The sequence below is a fragment of the Miniopterus schreibersii genome (assembly GCF_964146895.1).
Source record: "Miniopterus schreibersii genome assembly, chromosome: 10".
Lineage (NCBI taxonomy): Eukaryota > Metazoa > Chordata > Mammalia > Chiroptera > Miniopteridae > Miniopterus > Miniopterus schreibersii.
The window spans coordinates 68,785,581-68,807,978 of NC_138110.1; the positions used below are offsets into that span (position 1 = coordinate 68,785,581).

Below are 22,398 nucleotides of genomic sequence, written 5' to 3' on the forward strand. Positions count from 1 at the left end.
GGGAAGGAGGGAGCAGCGATCTGCACACGAAGAAGGAGCCTCCAAAGGCTCTGAAGTGGGCAAGAGGCCCGCTTGGTGAACAGCGGGAAGGACAGAGCTGCTTCTACAAAGCCGGCGATGAGGGGGAGAGCCGGGCACGAGGATGGAAGGGAGGCCGGAGCCAGTTTGGGAGCCTGGCAGGGAAGGAAAGGAGCGTGGATCTTCAAGTTCAGCCTTAGCCTTTCAATAGCATCTTACCTCTTCCACTTACCAGCTCTGTGACTCGGCTAGCTGACCTCTCAGACTGTTTCCTTGGGTGTAAAATAGGGACACCACTTACTGCAGCAGTGATTAGTGCTATTCGCCAAGTACTTCCAGTTCCCACCTCTCCTGGGCACACAGTAGGACTGCATTCCCTGCCCTACCCCTAGTGGCTGCTCCCAGATGGCCCGTTTGGAACAGTGAGTTGTGAGTGGAAGTGAAGTTCTCAATTTCTAGTCTGAAGCTTTGAAATGAAGGTGTGAGAGTCTCTGAGCTCTTCTGCCCCTCGGCTGCTGGCCACTCGGTCAGCCTGAGGGTAGAACAGGGTCCAGAACTGCCCATCAATGAACTTGGTGGGTTATAAGCAACTGAGATTGTAGGTTGGTGACTATCCTGACTACTAGACTGACTTCATAGGTTTGTGGTGAGGATTCAATGGGATAATATATGCTAGGCAATTGGCCTATTAACTGTCACACTATAAAGTGCTAAATACATATGTTTTCGTCTTTCAGGTAAGCATTATTGGACATCTGTGTTCAAGTATTAGCATTTGTATAGCTTTTAGGATTTAATTTTCACGTTTCAGATTGAATGATACAAGTTACCTTTTGAAGAATCTACCATGACATTTACTAATACGTAAAAATTATTGATCATGGAGTTTGTAAATCCTATTTTCAGACTGTGATAATTGACAATACACAAGAACCTCTAAGAACTTAACATTACTTTGCTTACAAAAGTAAACTCTACAAAAGTAATGGCTAAAAACATACCTAATCTTCCTTTCAATAAATACCCATAAGCAACGGATTTACTCAGCTCTTGCTAAATGCAATTCAGAGAAATCTCAGCTGTTTGATAAATATTTAAGTAGTGTTTAGTTTTAACTTGTAAAAAAAATGCAAAGCATATGGGTTTAAAGAAGAAAATCAAATAATATTCTAAAATAATACTGGCTTCTTCCTTTTTCTTGGTGCCTGCCATCTTTTCAAACATTTATCTTCTACCTATAAATATGCACCTATATAAATTATGACTAAACCTATTTTTACTTCCTCATGGTAAATCTTTTGCTGAATATGTGGATTCCTAATCTCCGGTGTAGCATGTACTAAAAGATAATAGATTTGGCAACAGAAATAGATAGTTACATTGCATTAGAAACCAATTCTATAATTCACAATTGGACTTAGGTATTCTCCCAGCCCAATGACACACTTACTTTCAAAAGTTCTAAGCAAATTTTCCAGTTTTATAATTTCCAGAGTCATATTTTTCTCCATTAACAAAAGATTTGCCCTGGCCAGTGTGGTTCAGTTGGTTGGAGCATTGTCCCAGTCACTGAAGGGTCGCCAGTTTGATTACTGGTCAGGGCACATGCCCAGGTTTCGGGCTCGATCCCCGATAGCGGGCATGCAGGAGGCAGCCGATCGAGGTTACACTCTCACATCAGTGTTTCTCTTTCTTTCTCCCTCTCCCTTCCTCTCTCTCTAAAAATCAGTAAACTATTCTTAATAAATAAATCTTTTTTAAAGTTTCTATTCTTACAGTGTCTTTCATGAGTTCTCAAAATAATGCCTAGATAACTTGACAGTATAATTTAATTAAATTCATGTAATTTATTTAACTTTTGTACTTATTGGAAATAAAATTGTTTCTTGTAAAAAGAATACATAATCATACAGAAAAAAATGGCAAGTTAAAAGAAAGAAGCAAAAAATCATCTGTTTTTCCAGCCCTAAAGAAAACCACTGTTAATCTCTTGAGGACTTTACCCCAGGCCTTTTGCTCTGCATATATGCCATAAAGGTAAATGCAAATACAAAATAATATATGCTGTTTTTTAATCTTTATTCCTGATTATAACTGCAACCTATATATTTTTATATTTTGAAAATATAAAAATTATTAAAACAAAAACATAACCCCGGGAAAACCCATCAGCGATCACCATATTCTTTAGCGCTTCCACAAAAAGCAGCCATTACTTAGCTTCTTCAGAGTGCTGGTGTCTTCTGTAGAACAGTCCTCAACAGCATGATTACATTTTCTAAAGTGCAGGATATTTATTCACGTCTGAGTAGGAGCGCCTGCACTCAGCATGCATTTGGGATATGGGACAACTACGAAGTTTTATATCCTATAGTTACAGATAAAAAAAGACCCAGCCTGTTCTTGCCAAAAGCTTCAGATATGGGGGGGAGGGGTAGAGTAGGAAACAATTATAAAAGGGATTATGAGTGCGAGCATTCGAGATAAGCTCAGGATGCAATGGGACCGGTAGGATGGAACATAAAGGGGTCCTGCTGGGGATAAAGGGTCCTGGGGAACGAGCTTCCTGGAGGACAGGCAGTAAGGCCTCGCCCCGGGGGACGGGTGCAGCTAGACAGGGAAGAAGAGCACCAGCAGGGAGCACACTCTGTCCAGGATCTAAGGTAACCCCCCCTGACTGGAGGAGAGAAAACCAGGACGAGAGATGAGGTGGGAGAAGTTGGCACTGGCTTTGTATTCCACACTAAGGGTCTGAGTTTTATGCAAAAGGCAGTGAGGCAATTAAGTGACAGAGCGACCTAATCAGGTGCGAGAGCGCCACTCGGGCTGCGGGAGGGAAGAGATGGAGACGTGGAGGCGTGAGGCAGTGGTGATGGTGAATGCTGGGGATATCGAGGAGGTTGGGACTATTCCTTACCCACCACGTGCTACTTATGGGCTAACCTTAAATGCCTACCAAATTATTAAGACAGTATCTCAAGACTTGCTTTGATGATCTCCTTTCGGTCTTATGATATGAGGTTAAACAAGGCAAATAAGATTATATTTCAGATCTTACTTTAAAGGGATCATCGTATGAGACCCGAGTAAGACTTTGACCTATACTCCAAGTCAGAAGACAGGGACCTGCACTATATCACATATGAGAGCAGATGGCTCAGGGTGATCAGCTCAAAGACCCTTCTTGGGCAACGGAACCACCGCAGGATAACAAGAAAAATACCAATTTGTGTCAGCGTGATTTATCAGAGCTACAGGTTGAAAGGAGAATAAATCTCTTCTGAACAACATTGCTACTAAATCATGGTCATTCACAGTAAGTCAATGAGACAGTTGTCCAACTAGCTGTCTAACTGGATAAACAGAAATGTTGGATAGAAGATGAGGAGTTTTAGGTACCAGGGGCATTGCGTTCAATATAAACTGTTTTCTTTTTCCATTTGTGTTGCTAACATGATTTATTTGTAGAGGTCCCTTAATCAAGATGACTGACACAAAAAGCTATCCAAATTTCTTAGCACAGCACATACAACAGTCCATAATTTGGCTCCTGAATAAATTTTTTGCCTTTAACAACTGGAACTTTCTGAAACTGGTCTGAATAACCTTGTGAGGGGACCATGAGTTTGATGTCACTGTAAGTATTTTTTTTTTAAAGGCCGAAAAGCCACTGGAGGAGAGGTTTTACAGCTGTAAGGTGTGGTTGGGTTTTTTTGGTTTTGTGTTTGTCTTCTGCTATGGGTATATAAAGATATGCTTATGTATTACTACTTTTTTCTTTCTTGCTACCCAGTACCACATAAACAAATTCAACTAAGTTGATATAAGATTTCAGATTCAAGGTAAGAAAAACAGAAAACCTGGAATTCCTTTAATGCACATATTTTAAGTTTGCATATGGCTTGACTAGGTTGGATCTTCTTGTAAAGCAATGATTTCATTCTTTTATTCCCTCAACCTCATTTAAGAGCTAATTTTGTGTTGCTAGATATGAAAAAATAGGTCATTAATAAAGGGCAGTGGAAAATTATATCAAATTACAAACTGATTACAGGTGTCTACTTCCATTGTAAAGCCTTTGCAAGAAAAGATAAGTTGATGAAAATAATCCGTAATGGTACAGAAAAACAATAAATGCTTTCATCAAAGGCACACAAATTGTGAAGAATCTCTGGGAGGGAGAAACCAATAATGTGCAGAGAAGGTAACTCAAAATACACGTAGGAGAAATTGATTCTTCCAATAGTCAGAAATATCAGAGATGCCACTGATGGGAGAATGTAACAGAAGGGGACACTGTCACTGTGTGATGGCAAGTGATGCCATTGCCATCTGGCTGATTTCAAGAAATTATTTTAACTATGTGATCCGAGCTTCATAATTCTTTAATATGCATCCTTTCTAGTACTGCTTATTGAACATGCTTAGGATGAGGCCACATGTCCCATGGGAGTGTATTACACTGGAAAGAAAAAATATGTGACTCGGGCATGTGGACAGTGACTCCATAGCAAGAAAAATATCTGTGACTCCGGCCTTCTGGGAAGACATCCTACACAGATGCATATAAATCGTCCCAGTGCCACACAGTTGCTCCCAAAATATTAAGATCCTAATTCACACTTCAGGACTAGCATTTGAAGGGTATGGAATTGCCTTTTGGCTGAGAGGCAAGACAAAGGGGGAAGGTTTCTAACCAGAATGATTTGAGCAAGTCCAGTCCCAGGTATCTGAATTGCCCTCACCATCTTTAGAGGGGATTGAGGTTTTCTGTGTCTCGAATGAGATGTTCTCTTTTTCTGAGGAACTACAATTTCCATGTAACTCTAAACGAATTAGAGGAACCGAGGATGAAAGATGAGGCTTGTCACAACAGTGATTGGTGAAAATGGGATCGGGTGAGCACAGAGAAGCTGACTAGAGGAGAGAGGCGTGAACGTGGAAATGGTACCAAATGGAAAATTTGAAAGTTTATCCTGGAGGAGACAGCTAAAAACAATTTTATTCTGAATGAGAATGTGATTGCTAAAAATCACTCTTCAAGCAATCCAAAATTTAAATTTCCTGTTCTACACTCAGAATTTAAATGGGAAGGCTGATGCAGAAGATTTTAGGACCCCTCTCCTCTTCGTATGGCTGGCTTCTTGCCATCCTCCAGGTTTCACCTTTTAAAGAGCACATCCTTCCATAAGGCTCTCCCTGACCACTTAGCACTGTGGGCTTATACAGCCCACTGGAATGCAACGTGTTTCAAAATCAAGTGATTGGGAAACTACGGGCCCCAAATACTGTTCAGGGGAAAACGCACCCATACCAAACACTTTCAGAGCCCCCAGTGCCCTGCCCAACTCCAGTTGGCCGTCTCTTCTGATTGACTCACTGGGAGCCTCGTGTCAGCACCTGGACGAGGCCTCAGCTTTGGCTGCAGGGGCCCGACTCAGCATGCAGGGCAGGCCGGAGATGTGGGAGCTGGTGCCTCCAGAAGCAGCCTTCCAGGACCATCCGTTGGGAAATGCTGGCTAAGTGCCCCAATCCTCACCTTCCAGGTGGGGCAACACTGAGGCATGTTATACAAAGCCTCTGCAGAGCCCTAAGGGCCTGAGCCCTAGCTGCCCACAGCAGTCATTCTGCTCATTAGCACCCCCGGACTGATTTTCCTCGCTTCCCTGTCTCACTTCCCACTCACCTTCCAGTAGTTCCTGAACTCACCCCCCAAATAAACTATTTGCACTCACATCCTTATGTCAAAGCCTGCTTCTGCAGAGACCCAGACTAAAACAGCATCTTCCATAGAAGAAAAGGAACCACATTGAAAAGAAAGCTTAAGAGGAATTTGAACTAACAAAGGCTGATAATTAAGAAGCAAGCATAGCAGCAATTAAAAACTATAGATACACCACCAGGGATGCACTGCTCAGTGCTTTCCCTCAGCCTTGTGGGAGTTCATAGCAGCTGCCTGGGTGCACATGTCACAGTGCTGTGAAATAATTTAGTGAAAACCGAGTTTCACTGGATCCTGAATTACCATTCTCAATAAATTCCAAAACTGCGCTATTTAAAATGTACGAACGCCAAATTTTAGCAATAGTGAATTCCTCGTATTAAAACTTACCAGTAGGTAGCACGTGCTTATAAGTAAAAAATGAAGTGATATCATATGGCATATGATTTGCTCAATACAAAGAAAAAGCTCCGTGTTTTATCCGCATTAATTCCTTAAGACTCCTGAAAGCCTCGTGGATGCTGGTCCAGCCTTCACAATTCCCACACTAAATAGAGGTCACTTTGGGTAACAACCCCACTACCGTGGGCAAATGCCCACTGCTTTCTTGGCAGCCTGATGCCTGGACCAAAAATACTTTAAACAATGAGTTCCCAGTGCTTGAAAGAGCAAACATGCCTTTAGGGGACAAAGAAAAACACACAAGTTCTTAGAGACGCTGGGTTTGATATTTACCCTTCCCTTTCTTGGGTCAAGGCTGCCCAGTAGTAACTGGGCTCCTGCCAGGTTCTTACCATGTTCCTTCAACGGTCATTTTTCAGGAAGTTCAGTTTTCTGGAAGAGATTTTTTTTTTTAAAGAAGTCCCTGGGAGAAAAATCAGCCATGCTTATGTTGTTGAGAAATTCGAATATTTTTTTTCCTTTTGGGGGGGAGGAGAAGGGGTGAGCACAAGGCACATAGATATTAAATTATTCACTGTTCATGCAGCACCTCCTCTGGGTGTAGCTTTTCAGACTGTCCACCACCCAGAGGCCATTTTCCTAGTCCCCTATATGAGTTTGCAAGCTTGTCTCCCCCGCCCAGACTGTAAACGAGTCGAGGCAAGGATGCTGCCCAGTGCACCTCCACGCTTGCCCAGGACCATGCACATCAGTAAGTGGAGAGTAAAGCCCAGCTCCCTTGCCTGGGGCTTAGGAAGGAGGCAGGAGGGACTCCCAGGGCAGTGCCCTCTGCAGGCTCCTCTGATTTGGTCTGAATTCACCACGGCTTCCTTCTCTCCTTTTCCTTTCATCTCCCTGAAGCCCTTACTCAAACCATTTGCCATGTAATTCTGGTCCCAAGGCTTTCTTCTGGGGATCACCAGCTATGTCGTCAACCAACAGGACTTAAAATCCGACCACTGGCAATGTGCAAGTTAATGGCTACCATTTTGCCTTAGTTAAGGGTCCTTGATTTCCAAGGAGGAGAAACCCACTCCAATTAGGTTGAATGGAAAGTTTACAGAAGACTCTAAATTCCAGAGGTACACCATAGCCTTGGGGGAATTAGAAAGTCACCTTAACTTGTCACCTTAACTTGCTGAGGCCACAAGGCCTCTCTCCTCTGATTCACTCATACTTCCACTCCTCTTTTTTGCTATGGTTCAGAGTTCCCTGTGATGCTTGAGTGTAATATATCTGCACGTGGCTGTGGCTTACTAAGGGAGCACAACTCTTACCCTGGCTCAATAGAGAACCAACTCAGTGTCTTAGTGCCCTGGGTCCAAATGCCAGGGGGAAGAAACAAAACACCAGAATCTGATTAGCTCATCTGGGGTCAGGTGTCTGCCCCCCCCCCCCCCCCCAATCAGATGTGGCCTCAGAAGCAGAGTCATCTGCCATGACTTGGCCACATCTTCAGCAGTACTGGGGGCATAGGTGGACTTTTTCAAAAGGGGTTATGGGCTTACGGCAATGACTGACATCTCTAGGACAATGACAATGCCAGACTTTTTTGTTTTGACTTGAAACATTTTAGTATTGGCCCTTCCCTACCAGTCAAGCTTGAAAATCCTCACTTCTCTTGAACATGTTTCATCAACTCCAGTCTCATGGGGCTTGTTTCTTGTCTATCAACAGGCTAGGTTACCTGTGTCTCCACGCTCTCTCTCCCACTGTTCCTCTAACTCTCCGGACTTTGGCTCTGTTTCTGCAAACACTTTTCTTCCTTTATTTCCTACCTTCTTCAGGAAGCCTTTCCCAAGAATTCCAAACCTCCCTCATGCCCACAGTGATGCAGGCATCCCAGGAGTCCAGGGACCTGAGGGTTCGCGACCCACTGTGGGTTTTTGGCTTTGCAAAGGAAAGAATTAAACAAGCCAGCAGAGTTTAAAGTGGAAGTGAGTTTATCAGTGAAGCTGTGAGACAGAAAACGGGCTATTCCACAGACAGAGCAGGCCCCCTTTACTGAAACTGGCTTCCTTTATTAAAGTTCATTTAACCGCAGGGTAGGGTGTTCAATAAGGAGGAGGAATTTTCAGGATCTTGCTGGGAACAAGGTGGAGATATTTCAGGGGAGCTCTGTGGGTCATTTTGTGTCCTTATATGGCTTTTCGATCATGATGTACTTTAGTATGCTGATATATTACAATGAGCATATAATGAAGCTAGGGATTACTGTTAGGTGAAATTAGTTGCCCTGTTGGATGGAGCTGTTTTAAGCCATAAATCCAGTTGGGGGGGGGGGTGTCTTTCTCCTTTTTTACAGTTTCTGTAGCTTTTATCAATTGCAGCTGTTCTGCCACATACCCTATTTCAATAGCGCCATCATATTTTGCCCATTCACCCATGTTGCATGGTAAAGTCAGATCCCTCTTCCCTACGTAGGAAATAAAATCAGGGAGAGACCATGCCTCCTGCTTCTGCGGCTCCCCTGCAGCCCCTGGCAGCATTCTGAGCACACAGTCAACAAAACATAGCCGCTTCTACTTTATGTTCTGACTGAAGAAATTTGGCTTTTCTACAGCCCTGTTTAAATGCCTAACTCACAGGCTAGAACTCTGTATTACTAGCCCGCAGGCCTTACCTTTTGCAGCATGAGTTTGCTGTACTTCCAACTGCCAGGATCTGCACCTCTTTGCCAGAGGGCTTCTTTCCAAACAGCAGAAAGCCACTCTGGCCTCAGCATAGTAGACTAGACGGAAGGAGAAACTAACCTCTGACAGGCCTCAACCACTGGACCTTATGGGCTGGTGGATATATAACCCAGTTCCCTCGCCCTGCGTAAGTCAACCCTGGGTCTTCCACACTGGCTCCCAGAGGCCCCAGTGGGCTTGAGCTCCAGTTGCCCATCTGGTCACTTACTTACGGCTGCCTTTCCTTCCTGTCCCGCTTCCTCACTTCCCTGTTAGTGTTTCCAGGGATCACTTCCCAAATAAACTGCTTATCTCTGGGTCTGCTTTTGAGGAAACCCAGACTAAGACAACATTCAATAAATTCTTATGGAATGAACGAGAAGGTGATTTTCAGTTTCTCCTTCACAGGAAGAGAAGCCAAACCAGGGATGGAGTTGGATTCCTCAGAATGGTAGGTTAGAAGGCTCAACCCATGCCATACCTCAATAGTGGAAGCACCCAGAAAGGGGAACTGCACGGGAATTCGTTTAAAACACAAAGCCCTGCATCCTTGGGGGCAGTTGTGAAGTTCAGAGCACTAGCTAGGCCTAGAGAAGGCAGGTGCTGACATCATAGTGGCCCACAACTTGCTGGCCCAATTTGGGACGGGTCATACATATGTTGGCAGCCCAGAAGCCACACCCCATTTGTCCTGGTTTCCACGAATCCAAAAAAGAGGAAAAAGCCAGGAAAAAGTAGTAACTGCAGTATACTAGACTTTTTGCCACCTTTGTGAGCAACATTTGACGCAAGCTATGAAATCAGAGAAATGTCCCCTTTCTTGTACCTTCAACTGTGGAACAATTTCTACCTGATAAAGTCGTTTTCAGAAACAAAGCAGACAAAAGCTTTACAATTGCTTGGAGGAGGATGGCAAAAAGCTGTTACCCTTTGATCAACTGAAAGGGCAGCTTGCGTGCTTCTGATGGTTGATTGCAAAACTCAAATTCTTGAACTTTTAATGCATTATTCCTTTGTTTGCTCAAGGAGCGCAATTGCTCAACGCAATGTGGAAAAAAACTTGACGAGGACTGTTTTCATGATGACCCCTACCAAGTTCTTGCTTTAACTTGTTTGCTTAATCAAGTGTCTACTTGTGATCTCTGGGAGGTTCTGAATTTCATTAGCTCTTTTCTTAAAGAGAAGTTAATCTACTGGGAAGGAAGGCTTATTCATTCTAGGTCAGTGAACATTAACACTTTCTAATAATTAGTTCCAAGCCCCAGTTCCTAAACAACTAACCAGTTCAGCAAAATTGTCATTCATAAGAAATTGGCCTGTTTCTAGCAGAGCCACTGTAATCCAACGCAAAATGTAGTATCTCTCAGAATCACATTAATTTGTCATTACAGCCAGAACAATTTGCAATATAGCAAAGCAACGATTAGGGCAAACGATGTTTATCTCTTCATTGGGGAAATTCTACAAGACAGGTCTGTCATAATTTTAATTTGAGATCTGCCTGGCTCTCCTGGTAAAAACCATCTTAATGGACTTGTAGATTCCTCATTGTCTTCTATTGTAAACATGGATGGCAAATTTCCTGCTGGACCATGCATAACCAAGAGATGAACACCCTCACTGCCGTGGACCTGAGCTTGAATAAAAAGTTACCTCGGAAAGATAGCATGCTAGATGAAGAAGGGGCTTACAAAGCCTTTACTTTCCAGGTGAAGGACGTCTTCCTGCTGTAAATGATCATGGCAGCCAGAATAATAGGACTTTCCCCTCAAATGCCCACATCCTAATCCCCAGAACCTGTGAATATGTTACCTTCATGGCAAAAGGGGCTTTGCAGATGTGATTGAGTTACGGCTGGTGTTGCTCAGTGGTTAGAGCATTGGCCCACGCACCGAAGGGTCTCGGGTTTGATTCCCAGCCTAGGGCACAAACCTGGGTTGCAGGTTTGATCCCTGCACCAGTTGAGGCTCTTGTGGGAGGGAACCAACGGATGTGTCTTTCTCACATCGATGTTTCTCTCTCTCTCTTTCCCCCCTCCCTCTCTCCCTCCCTCCCTCCCTCCCACTTTCTCTAAAAAGCAATGGGGAAAAAATCCTCAGGTGAGGATTTGAAAACAAAGTTAAGGATCTTGAGACACGGAGTTTTCCTGGGTTATCTGGCTGGGCCCAACCTAATCACGAGTCCTCAAAATCGTACGACCTTTCCCAGCTGCAATCAAAGGGAAGTATGACTATGGAAAAATGGTCAAAGACATTTCATCTTGCTGGCTTTGAAAATGGAGGAAGGGGCCACACGTCAAGGGGTGTGGCTGGCTGCTAGAAGCTGGAAAAGACAAGGAACCAGATTTTCTCCTGGAAGGATTGCTGTCCCGCTGACACCTTCATTTTCACCCAGTGAGACACTTGTCAGGCTTCTGACCACTAGGCTGTAAGATAATAAATATGTGTTGTTCTAAGCCAATAAGTCCATGTTTTAAGCCAATAATTTGCTGCAGTAGCAACTGAAAACTAATACAGCTATGATATCTAAATAATTCTTGAAAAATCTTATGTAAGAATGTGTGTGTGTGTGTGGGTGTGTGTGTGTGTGTGTGTGTAGAAATGTGGGTTTTCTTTTTTCCTTTCCTTCTTTTCTTTCTTTTTCTGCCATCTAGAATTAACAGCTATTAACACTTTGCATATGGCCTTTCATTCTGCTTTATAAAAGAGTAAAATCTTTATTACCGTTGAGCATCAGGTTGCCTTTAGCCATAAGCCCCAGCTACATTCCTAACCCCATTCTATCAACCATAATTACATTTTAATATGTATTCTCATAACCTATTTAACATATTATCTATAATTATTATAGATAATTATCTATTATTATTAGATATCTATTATTATAGATAATAAATGCATAATTAATTTGTAATAGGACCCTGTATGCACTTTCTAAATGTTTAGATGTAATGTCATAGAATGAAGGGCCATTTGAGAAGGGCTGGGAAAATAGGACACAAAGCCACTAGTAAAGACGATGCATCTTAAGAAAGAAAGAGAGGCGCTGGCTCTTCCCTGGCTTCCCTTTGCTGTCCTATGTGTCTCTGTGCTTCCCACGGGCTGGATCCAGCCAGAAGCCAATTGCCTGGGAAGCCTGAGGACTGCAGCTCGCAGGATGAGCTCCCTGCAATGCGGGAGAGAGCAGGGGGAATGCGCGAACGGATCTGAGAGCAAGCACGCTAATGTCTGGCACATGCTTTACAGGGAACATTTACATTCCTGACTTACAAAGAAGTCTTTTTGAAAAGCCATCAAATGTTCAGCTTTCTGGGATAAAGATCATGTTGTTTAGTTTTGTTGTTTGTTTGGGTCAGGAAACCTTTGAATGCTTAAAAAAAGGAGATTCTGTGCTTCAGAATTTCAATCTTTGGTTCAGCTTATTTGCCAGAAAGAAGGAAAGGGGTCCCAAGCAAGGAGAATAGTGTTTGCAAATGTCCAGAGGAATCAATATCAGGAACCCTTTTAACTAGACAGTGAGATGACCAGCAGGATGAGAGGCTAGAGGATGGGTGTTAGGTGGAAGGGCTGGGCTGTCCCTGGAAACCAGGTAAGGATGCTTGGACTTGATGTGATGGGAACTAGGGAGCAAAGAGTGAGAAGCTGAAGGCGGCATCTGTAGGAGAATCGATGTGGCCGCTTACACTGCCTAAAAAGGGGGGGGCGGGGGGGGCTGGCAACAGTGATCCAGACGGCAACAGAGAGTCTCACAGGGACAACATTCTTCCTTTTATGTGTGGGAAACTGGGATGTAAGAGGTTTGCTGGGCTTTTAGCCTCTGCAAAGGGAATTTCTATTAGAAAGGGATATATTATATTGCTTAATATAATGTTTCATCTCATTTATTCTATCCATCTGTCTCCTACAACCAAGGAAATGTACTAAAACCCAACCTATTTCTTTGCATTTCCAGAAGCTCTCTGCATCGAGGAGACCATATTTGCAAGTTATCGGGGACTCAGCTCTCCTAGAGCAAACCCAGGGCTGGGAGACCCTTCTCCTGCGTTAGGGAACCCCTCTTTCCTACCCCAATCTTCCTGACTCACAAAGTTGCTGCCAGCTGTGGCGGTGTGGGAACAAGGGTGGGTGGTGTGGGTCATGTTGGTAAAAGGCCTCCTTGGCCACAATGCCTTGCTGGCAGGGCTGCAGAGGCATGAGTGTGGGGAGAGGGACGCCCTCCCCAGCAGATGCTGGCAGATGAAGCAGTGCACATTCTGCCCTCACCGTTCCCATGACCAACAATTCCTCTGGCTGGAACACACCTTGGTAGGTCATGTTCTAACATGTCCTCCTACTTAGCCGCTCCTGTTGTCTAGATCTCTCTGGGAAAGTGAGTTTCTAAACTTCTGTGATATGCAGACCCTGAGAAAGGAGATACCTACTAAGAAGGGATCCTGGTGGATAACTGGGCTCAAAATAAAAACAACAAACAAACAAACAAAACAGAGCCCAGGAGCCATTTCTACACATTGGCCTCTCACACAAAGGGCACTTCAGGGAGAAGCTGCACTGACCTGCCTGCCTGCCCTGTGTCCCTGCCTGTGTCCCTGCCATCTGAGCCAGCCTTTGCAGAGTCCCTGAAACCCCACCAATAGGACCAGGCTCTCCCCATCCAATTGGAGCTGCACAGCTCTATCCACATCAGCATCCTCACTGACCAATCAGGACAGTGCCTTTCGGACCAATCAAACTTCAAGGATTTGGAGTTTTTATTTGCATGAGGATGGACCAATCAGGGGCCAGGGGTGAGGACTTCTGTCTTTATAAGCCAGCTCCCACTTTCCCTTTCTGTTGAAAACTATGTTTCCCTGGCTGGAGCTGAAAAATTAGGGAAGAAACACCAACGATGTCTCTCCGGAGCAGAACAGGCCAGCATAGGAGCAGAACTGTGCAGCTGGAGAGGGGCCTGGCCCCAGGGCCACCTGGAAGCCATGCTGCCCACAGCGGTGCTGCCTCCTAGGTGAGCTGTAGCACCACTGAGCTGTAACACTGCTGAGCTGTTCCAAAGCCAGGCTGTTCTGACAGCTGAGCTGTTGGCACTGAATAAAGTTTCCTTCTTCAGCACACCCCAAATTGGGGCTTCCTGTTGGTGTTGACACCAATGACCATCAGTTGACAGGTATTATGTCTTACTATATACTTTCGGGGCCTTTGGAGCCATGGTAGAGGTCACCTTTGTTTCTGCTTCAGTGTACATTGCAAAGCCTCAATCAGTACAGCACTAGAATTTCTACACAGGATGAGTTGATATGTGGCAATCTAGTCCCATTGGGTCAGTGGGACTTTGTTCAAAGCTGTAGTTGCTTAGCAAAATGCTGTTTTACTTTTGATTTTCTGTTTGCTAGGGCAGAAATGGAAGTGATGAGGTACCACAGTTTACACCTTTCAAGCCTGTCCTTGATTCCACCGCTGAGCTCTAACACTAGGCTTTTTTCAGTTAGAGACTCTTACAAAAGTCCTACACCCTCATCTGTACTGTCACACCTAGGACGGAATAGGGTCTGGATGCAGAAATCATTTGTCAGTGAATAAATTGGTAGATTCGTTATCTAACTTCCCTAATAGAGCTGACTACTTCTTTCTTCTGGGAAGGTGAACACCTTCTGAGAAAGTTCTCAGGAATTAGGTTCATGCTGAACTTCGAAACCAGACCAGGCCTGATGGCTCTCGGAACCTCTCCTGGGAAACACCATGCGGTTTTCCTGATCTCTGAGGCCCTCTAGCGGCTGTCCTAGGCTGAACCCCCACCTGATTCCACCTCCTGGAGATTCCACCAGCCCTGAATTTGAAAAGGAAGAAAAAAATCCTTTCCTTTGTTTCTCTCTTTCTTTTTCTTTCTTTCTTTCTTTCTTTCTTTCTTTCTTTCTTTCTTTCTTTCTTTCTTTCTTTCTTTCTTTCTTTCTTTCTTTCTTTTCTTTCTTTTCTTTCTTTCTTTCTTCTTTCTCTCTCTCTCTCTCTCTCTCTCTCTCTCTCTCTCTCTCTCTCTCTCTCTCTCTCTCTCTCTCTCTCTTTCTTTCTCTTTCTTTTCCTCCCTCCCTCCCTCCCTCTCTCTTTCTTTTTTCTGCTGCATCTAAAAATCCAAAAAGCAAACTTACGGGTATCTAATTTCTGATACTATCAAGGTCCATCTGGCTTCTTACTATTGCCTGGTCTCTATCTAATGAGCTTTGAAAGCACCTCACTGCCTGCTCTGTACTCTCCTTTCACCCCAAATACATACTTTAATTTGGTCTTTAGGTCTGTTTTAGAGCATCCTGGACTGTCTTTTCCTCACAAAAACTCAGGAAGGGCCTAACTGGATCCTTTATGTGGAGGAGGGCAGATTTCCCTGCCTCACCATCCAAGGTGCCCTCACCAAGCCTCCACATGACTCCAGCCCCCAGGGCATGGCAGAGCTTTGGCAAGACCAGTGACTGCTATTGTCTCTTATGACTTCAGTAGGTAGGTGAACCCACGGTGCAGTTTGAAATTGGCTACGTTGGTCATTTTTATGAATTGATTTTTACAAACCCTTGGGAAGCGTTCCTAACATAAACAGCCTGAGCTATTGCTGTATCACCTTCATCTGACCCCCGGGAACTCTAAAGAAAATCCCATCATTCTCACCTGGCCTTCAGCCCAAACCAGGCAATTGGCCACTGGCCAGGAGGAGACTCGAGGGGAAGGAACCTATGAGTCTGATGACTCTTTCCGTTCACTTGGCTGAAAGGAAAGAATGGCCATTTCCTGGGCTTATTTATGTGCCTACCATTGGGTGCCAGTGTGATAGTCTTCACCTTACAGATGAGGAAATTGAGACACAGAATTCAATGTTTTTGCCAAGATCACACAGCTATGTAAGTGGCAGAGTTAGGATTCAAACCCAGTTTCCTCTAAAACCCACTCGTTAGCCAGCCCCTGCCTCTTGTCTTACTTAGCTTTAGGTTTCAGGTTTATGTGAATAGTGCCTCCTGGAGGTGAGCAGTGCGCAGCCTGCATGTCTGTCCAGAGCCGCTCAAACCAACTTTCATCGGCTTGAGAGCCCGTTGTTACCAGGGAGACAAGACATCAGTTCTTGTCTTCTTGAGGGTAAGATTTCAATCAAGAGACAAAGTATAGAAAAGAAAGCAAGAATTTATTGACCGCAACGAAAATATACTTAGGAGAGTGAAACGAGGAAGGGCATAGAGGAGGTAACAGGAGAGCGTAGGCTGGGCTGCTTTGGCTCAGAGAAGTCAGAGAAAAGGGGGCCTTGGAGACAGGTTCAGGGGGTAGGTAAGCCCGGGATGAGCTGCTGCTGGCCATTGCTCCCCTGGTTGCAAGTCTTGTGGGGTCCCCTTGGAGGGAAAACGGGGGATGGAGATGGCCCTGGTGTGCTCCCCTGAGCAAGAGGGCGTGCTGAGTCCTTTTTCCTGATTGTATTTATCTTTCTTGCAGGTGAAAATCTTAGGGGATGTCTCAGGGGAGGGTCTCAATATATTCATCAGCTTTCTGGGTGTGCTCTTTCAGAGGCATGGTCTCCACTGATTGGTTGGTGCCAGGGCAGGGGGTCATTAGTCTCTGTACCTAATCCTGAGGCAGCCAAAGTGCCCCTTGTCTGGTTTTGCTGTTTTTCTGGGCCTGGAGCTGAAATACAACTGAGGCCTAGATGTTATCTTTAGGGAGGAAATGCTCACGGGGTCTAAACCGCTTGACCAGTGATATGCCGGGGAGGGTAGGTTCCCCTGGGGACAAGGTTCTTGTTTTCCCAGTTTTGCCTTTTGCTAGGCATCCGGGGCTTCCTGCCCTGGTGAGTCTCCCTACCCAGTTTCTGTACCTGAGTTTCTGTACCTGGCCCATCCAACATGGTCCCTGGACCTGAACCACCAGTAATATCTGGGAGCTTTTGAGAAATGCCAATTATTGGGCCCCACCCCAGATTTAGTGAATCACAATCTTCAAGGCCTGAGACTCAGAATTTATACCCAGGGCTTCTCATTTCTGATGTGATCAGATCACCTGCAGGTCTTGTTAAATGCAGATTCTGATTCAGGAGGTTGAGGAGTGGTGCTGAGCTTCTGCTTCTCTAACCAGCTCCCAGATGACGCCAATGCTATGAGCCACATTTGAAATAACACAAGTCTAGATCAGTAGCCTGCATTCAGATCACCTGGAGGGTTTGTTAATGCAGATTGCTAGGCCTCTTCCCAAAAGATTCTGATTCAGAGGGCCTGGGATGGGGCCTGAGAATTTGCGTTTCTAACAAGTTCCCAGGTAATGCTGATGTGGCAGGTACAGAGACCCCACTTGGAGAACTCCATTAAATTAGACAATTAACCCTATGCTGTTTGGCTTTGCATTTGCATGAAGCTCTACTCAGTCCTCAAATCCTGGCATTTTAGAGCTGAAAGGGACTGCAGACATCAGAGGCAAAGCTAGGATTAAGCATGGGAGCTCACTCTAGTCAATGCTGTTTACTCTGCATCTTGCTGGATCTGAAGCTCCATAAATTCACCAGCATCCAGAAACTGCAGTATTTTTGGTGAGCTCTCCATCTCAGGCCAGCTCTGCTGGCTTGAATCTCCATCAGATACATATGTCATGGGCACAATCTGTGAAAACACAGTGGCTTTCTACCTCACAGCTCGGTGAAAAGAGGGCTTTGGAAAAAACCAGCAGCCCAGCTGACAGCCGTGGTGGAGAGAAAATGCAGCAGCTAGCAGGCAAACCCAGACACAGTGATTCAGCACAGAGGCCCTGGAGCAAAGGCCTAACCAGGGATACTGACAGCAGCTGGCATCCATATTCTGTTGGGCAACTCTGGGAAGATCATTTAACCTCTCTGTGCCTGAGAAGATGTTTTTTTTAGGAAAACAATACTCTCATTCAAGGAAATACATACAAAAGAGGATCTTACACAGGGATGTGAAATGGGGGTTGGATCAGTTAGTTTCTTTTGCATGACAAATCATTCAGTACTTAGTGGCTTACAAAAGCACCATTTATTATTGCTCATGAGACTCTGAGAAAAAGTAGAAGTGTCAAGGCCCCTTGAGGCTTCAGCTTGGGACTGCCATGCCATTGCTTCCACCATGTTTTTGGCCAAAGCAAGACCCAAGGTCATCCATCCCACTTCTCGATAGAACTCTCCAAAACATCACAATGTAAAAATATAGAGAAGGGGAAAGGTTTGTGGCTAGTTTTACAACTACCACAGAAGAGTTTTCTAAGTTGAGGAGACCTTGAGACAAAGATTCCTCAGCAAATGGTTTACTTGGTCACTTGGGAAATGAAGGATGTGAGGGGGGTGGATGAAGACACCGGGCAGCAGCCACTAAAGCGTGCAGACCAAGCCAGCTAGCGCTCTGGGCCGCTGGAGCTCAGTTCCACTGGGAAACTCTGGAAATGTTGGACACATGCCTTTTTGTTATCTTACCGGAGGGAGGGAGCTGGGATATTTACACATCAATTTTTATCAGTCATTTGTTGAGGGCTGCTCCCAGGGGACACTATCCCCCATGACTTTAATCTCCCACGCTTGACAAAGTGCCTTGAGAGGTCAGGGTAGTCCTTGGCAAAGAAATGCAGGTATTAGCAGCCGGTGGCTGCCCACTGTGCCCTGAAGTGGTAAGGGTAGGAAAATATAGATAAGACAGCTACAGTATCCTCTGTAGTCCAATGGTGATTTGAAACATCCCAAGCTTCAGTTTTAAGTTATTTTAATCAAAACAACCTTTTTTTAAAAAAAAAAAAAAATCCATTTGCTTTATTTCGGGTGGTGCTCAGTTCTCTTGCTGGCAAAGGTTGGGACACTAGATGGCATCATTTCAAGTTGCCTTGTGGCTCAGGAAACAGGATGCCAGGCAATGTTCTTAGTTGTCCTTGGAACTGAACAATTTCCAGCACGAGCTGAGAACAAAGGATGTGCCGGCCACAGCAGTGGTGGCTGCTTCAGCTCTACCAAGACCACTGCTCTGTCTGAGCCCTTGGCCGCAATATCACAGACCACGGGGTCGGGGCAGAGACAAAGCACAAAGGGGCATTTTCTAAGGAGTGGGACTCACGGAACCCCGGGAGGAAGAAGCTTTCTACCTCCAGAGATGTCTTTGAAATGTATAAAAAAATGGGCTAGAAGGAAAAATAATAAACTTATAGTAGAGATTTATTCTTGGAGGTGGGAGTAGAAAGGGGGCGCAGTAGGGTGAGGGTGGAAGTGAGGGAGAGCCAAGGAGAGTTAACATTTTAGTTAAAATACTTAAACCAAATGAGACAAAATGTCAGCAATGATCAGTTCTTCATACTGGATGTTAGGAAATCTCCATATCATCTCTTTTTTTTTTTTAATTTCAAAAAAGTGTGTTTTTGTGGGGGGTGAGGGGGCATGGATATGATGCCGTTCTCCTGTAATTGGCAGGTTCTGGCAGGGTTCAAGAAGTGGCGCCCATCTATTCCGTGAGTAACTCTTGAAAATACTTTCCCTCCCTGAGTCTTCGTTTCCCTGTCTAGAAAGGGAAGATGATAGATAATAGCAGCAGCAATGTCCGAGGGTTGTCATAAGCCTCAAACAAGGAGATGTACCCATGGTGCCTAGTAGGAAGGCGGCTGCTCAAAAAGTGCTCGCTGCTGCCCCCCCCTCCCCCCCCCCGTGGGTATAAGGCTCAGGCTCCTCCCTCACGCTGAGTCAAACTAGATCATCGGCTGGTTACCTAGATGAGACTAGAAACAGAAAAATCTTAAATAAAGCCTACCCCAGCTCCTCTGAATCCAGGGACAGAGCTGGTCTAGGAAAAGACACGCTTCCTGGAAATATGACAACTCCCCTTGTGTAAATAGGGATTACAGAATTTACAATAAATACTTAACTTTCTCTAGGCTTTAAAATCTTCTACCTTGAAGGGGTACTAACCATTTCTAGAACAAACCTGTGTGCTTTCGTGTGGCTTGCAAAGGTACTGCCGTTCTTCTCTGAATGTAAATGAGAACTACCGATTCCTCATACAAATGAGAGAAATCTGTTACTCCTGACAACACAAAATGCTATGAGGAAAAGAAAGAGGGAAGATTTAGCCTGAAAGGGGAAATAGACAAATCTACAGTTATAACTGCATGCTTAAACACCCCTCTTTTGATATTTCTTACAACAACTAGACAGAAAGTCAGAAAGGATATATATGAATTCAACAAACCATCAACCAACAGGACCTAATCAACATCCACAGAAGCATCCTGCGCCTCCCCCCATCAGCACCAAAATCCACATTCTTTTCAAGTGCCCACAGAGTATATACAAGATAGATCATTTCTTGGGTCATAAAACAAACTTCAACACATTTAGAAGAACTGAAATCATACAGAGTGTGTCTATCACAACAGAAACAGCCTAAAAATGAAGTCACGCTCCCTGTCCAATTTTATTTGTACAAGGACGTTGACAAGATCTGCTACAGTTGCCTCCCAGAGTTGATAATAGGCACAAATAACTAAATTGAAAAAGATATTTAACAGAAGTATGAATCAAGTCTATATGTAAACATTAGACACTTGAAAGCTTTCTGTATATAAAAAAATGCCTCAAAGTCCATTTCTGCTGGTAGTTCAGGAACATAATTGCCGGACTAAGATTACCACCTAATTTTATTTTCACCATCAGTCATTAAATCCCTACAATATAATCAAAGAATAATCTTGGACGAGGGAAGAGAGGAGTCAGACCCCAAGAGGCCAAGAACATGCCAACTGTTCTCCCTTCTGCTACAAATCATACTATTGAATAGCCTCACTTAGTCTGTGTAATAGAACACAGACCCCTTTAAGGCCAAGACAGCACTTCCAGCATTTTCTATTTAAGGACTGGTTTGGAGAGATTGCACAGAGTTCATCCCCTGGTCCTTTATCTGAGAGAGAAACCATTTGGCCATTTATAGCCTAAGGAGACAGAGATAGAAGGGATAAAGCAAATTTTGGTTACCTTTGGGGGCAGAGGGTAGAAATTATTTACTTCATTGGAGCATTTGTAAATACTAGGATCCTTTTTGCAGCCATTAGTTTTTTCAATACACTCTAAACTATAGTAGCCCCCTTATCCATGGGATATGTTCCAAGACCCCCAATAGATGCCTGAAACTGTGAATAGTACCAAACCCTATGTATACTATGTTTTTCTTATACTTACATTCCTATGATAAAGTTTAATTTATAAATTAGGCACAGTAAGAGATTAACAACAATAACTAATAATAAAATAAAACAATTATAGCAATATACTGCAATAAAGATTACATGAATGTGCTCTCTCGCTCAAAATACCTTATTGTACTGTATTCAGCCTTCTTGTGAGGATGTGAGATGATAAAATGCCTTTGTAATAAGATGCATTTGCAGTTTGAGGTGTGACAGTAAAACTAGCACAAATTTCTGTCTACTTCTTCACAGTTTTATGAATAGATTTGTTCTTATCATAGATGTTAGCAACCTCAGTACACAAGTTTTCTTTCTTTCTTTCTTCTTTCTTTCTTTCTTTCTTTCTTTCTTTCTTTCTTTCTTTCTTTCTTTCTTTCTTTCTCTTTCATTCTTTCTTTTTTTTTTTTTAATATGTCTTTATTGATTTCAGAGAGAGGAAAGGAGAGGGAGAGACAGAGATAGAAACATCAATGATGAGAGAGTCATTGATCGAGCCTGTAACCCGGGCATGTGCCCTGACCAGGAATCGAACCCTGATCGTCTGGATCCCAGGTCGATGTTCAACCACTGAGCCACGCCCGGCCGGGCTCGCTCGCTTTTTCTTTCTTTCTTTCTTTCTTTCTTTCTTTCTTTCTTTCTTTCTTTCTTTCTTTCTTTCTTTCTTTCTTTCTTCCTTCCTTCCTTCCTTCCTTCCTTCCTTCCTTCCTTCCTTCCTTCCTTCCTTCCTTCCTTCCTTCCTTCCTTCCTTCTTTCTCCCTTCCCTTCCCTTCCCTTCCCTTCCCTTCCCTTCCCTTCCCTTCCCTTCCCTTCCCTTCCCTTCCCTTCCCTTCCCTTCCCTTCCCTTCCCTTCCCTTCCTCCTTCCTTCCTTTCAGGATCTTTTACTTAAAGGAAGCACTTTGTAGCTTCTCTCTGGTATATCCAAATTGCCAGCGTCACTACTCTTGCAATTTGGGGCCATTATTAAGTAAAATAATGATTACTTGCACACAGGCACTGCGATACTGAGACACTTGATCTGATAACTGAGCTGGCTACTAAGTGACTAATAGGTTGGTAGCACATCCAGCGTGGATAGACTAGAAAAAGGGATGATTCACGTCCTGCGCAGAACAGAATGGGGTGGTGCGGAATTTCATCATGCTACTCTATGGCATGCAATTTAAAACTTATGAATTCTTATTGGATTGTTTATCTCTGGAATTTTTTATTTAATATTTTGGACCATGATTGACTGGGTAACTGAAACCTGAAAAGCAAAACTGAAAATAAGGGGCGATATTGTAGCTTTTTAAATGAGTGAATATATAAGCTCATTTAATAGAAAGCATAATAGGAGTTGGTTGATCCAGCATCTCAATATTATTATCT

General features: G+C 44.0%; 1 long non-coding RNA gene across 2 annotated transcripts in view; it reads right to left on the reverse strand.

The window, feature by feature from the left end:
* Window positions 1–22,398, reverse strand: part of LOC308563265 — a 104,709-nt gene that overhangs the window by 12,555 nt on the left and 69,756 nt on the right. The window lies entirely within an intron of this gene.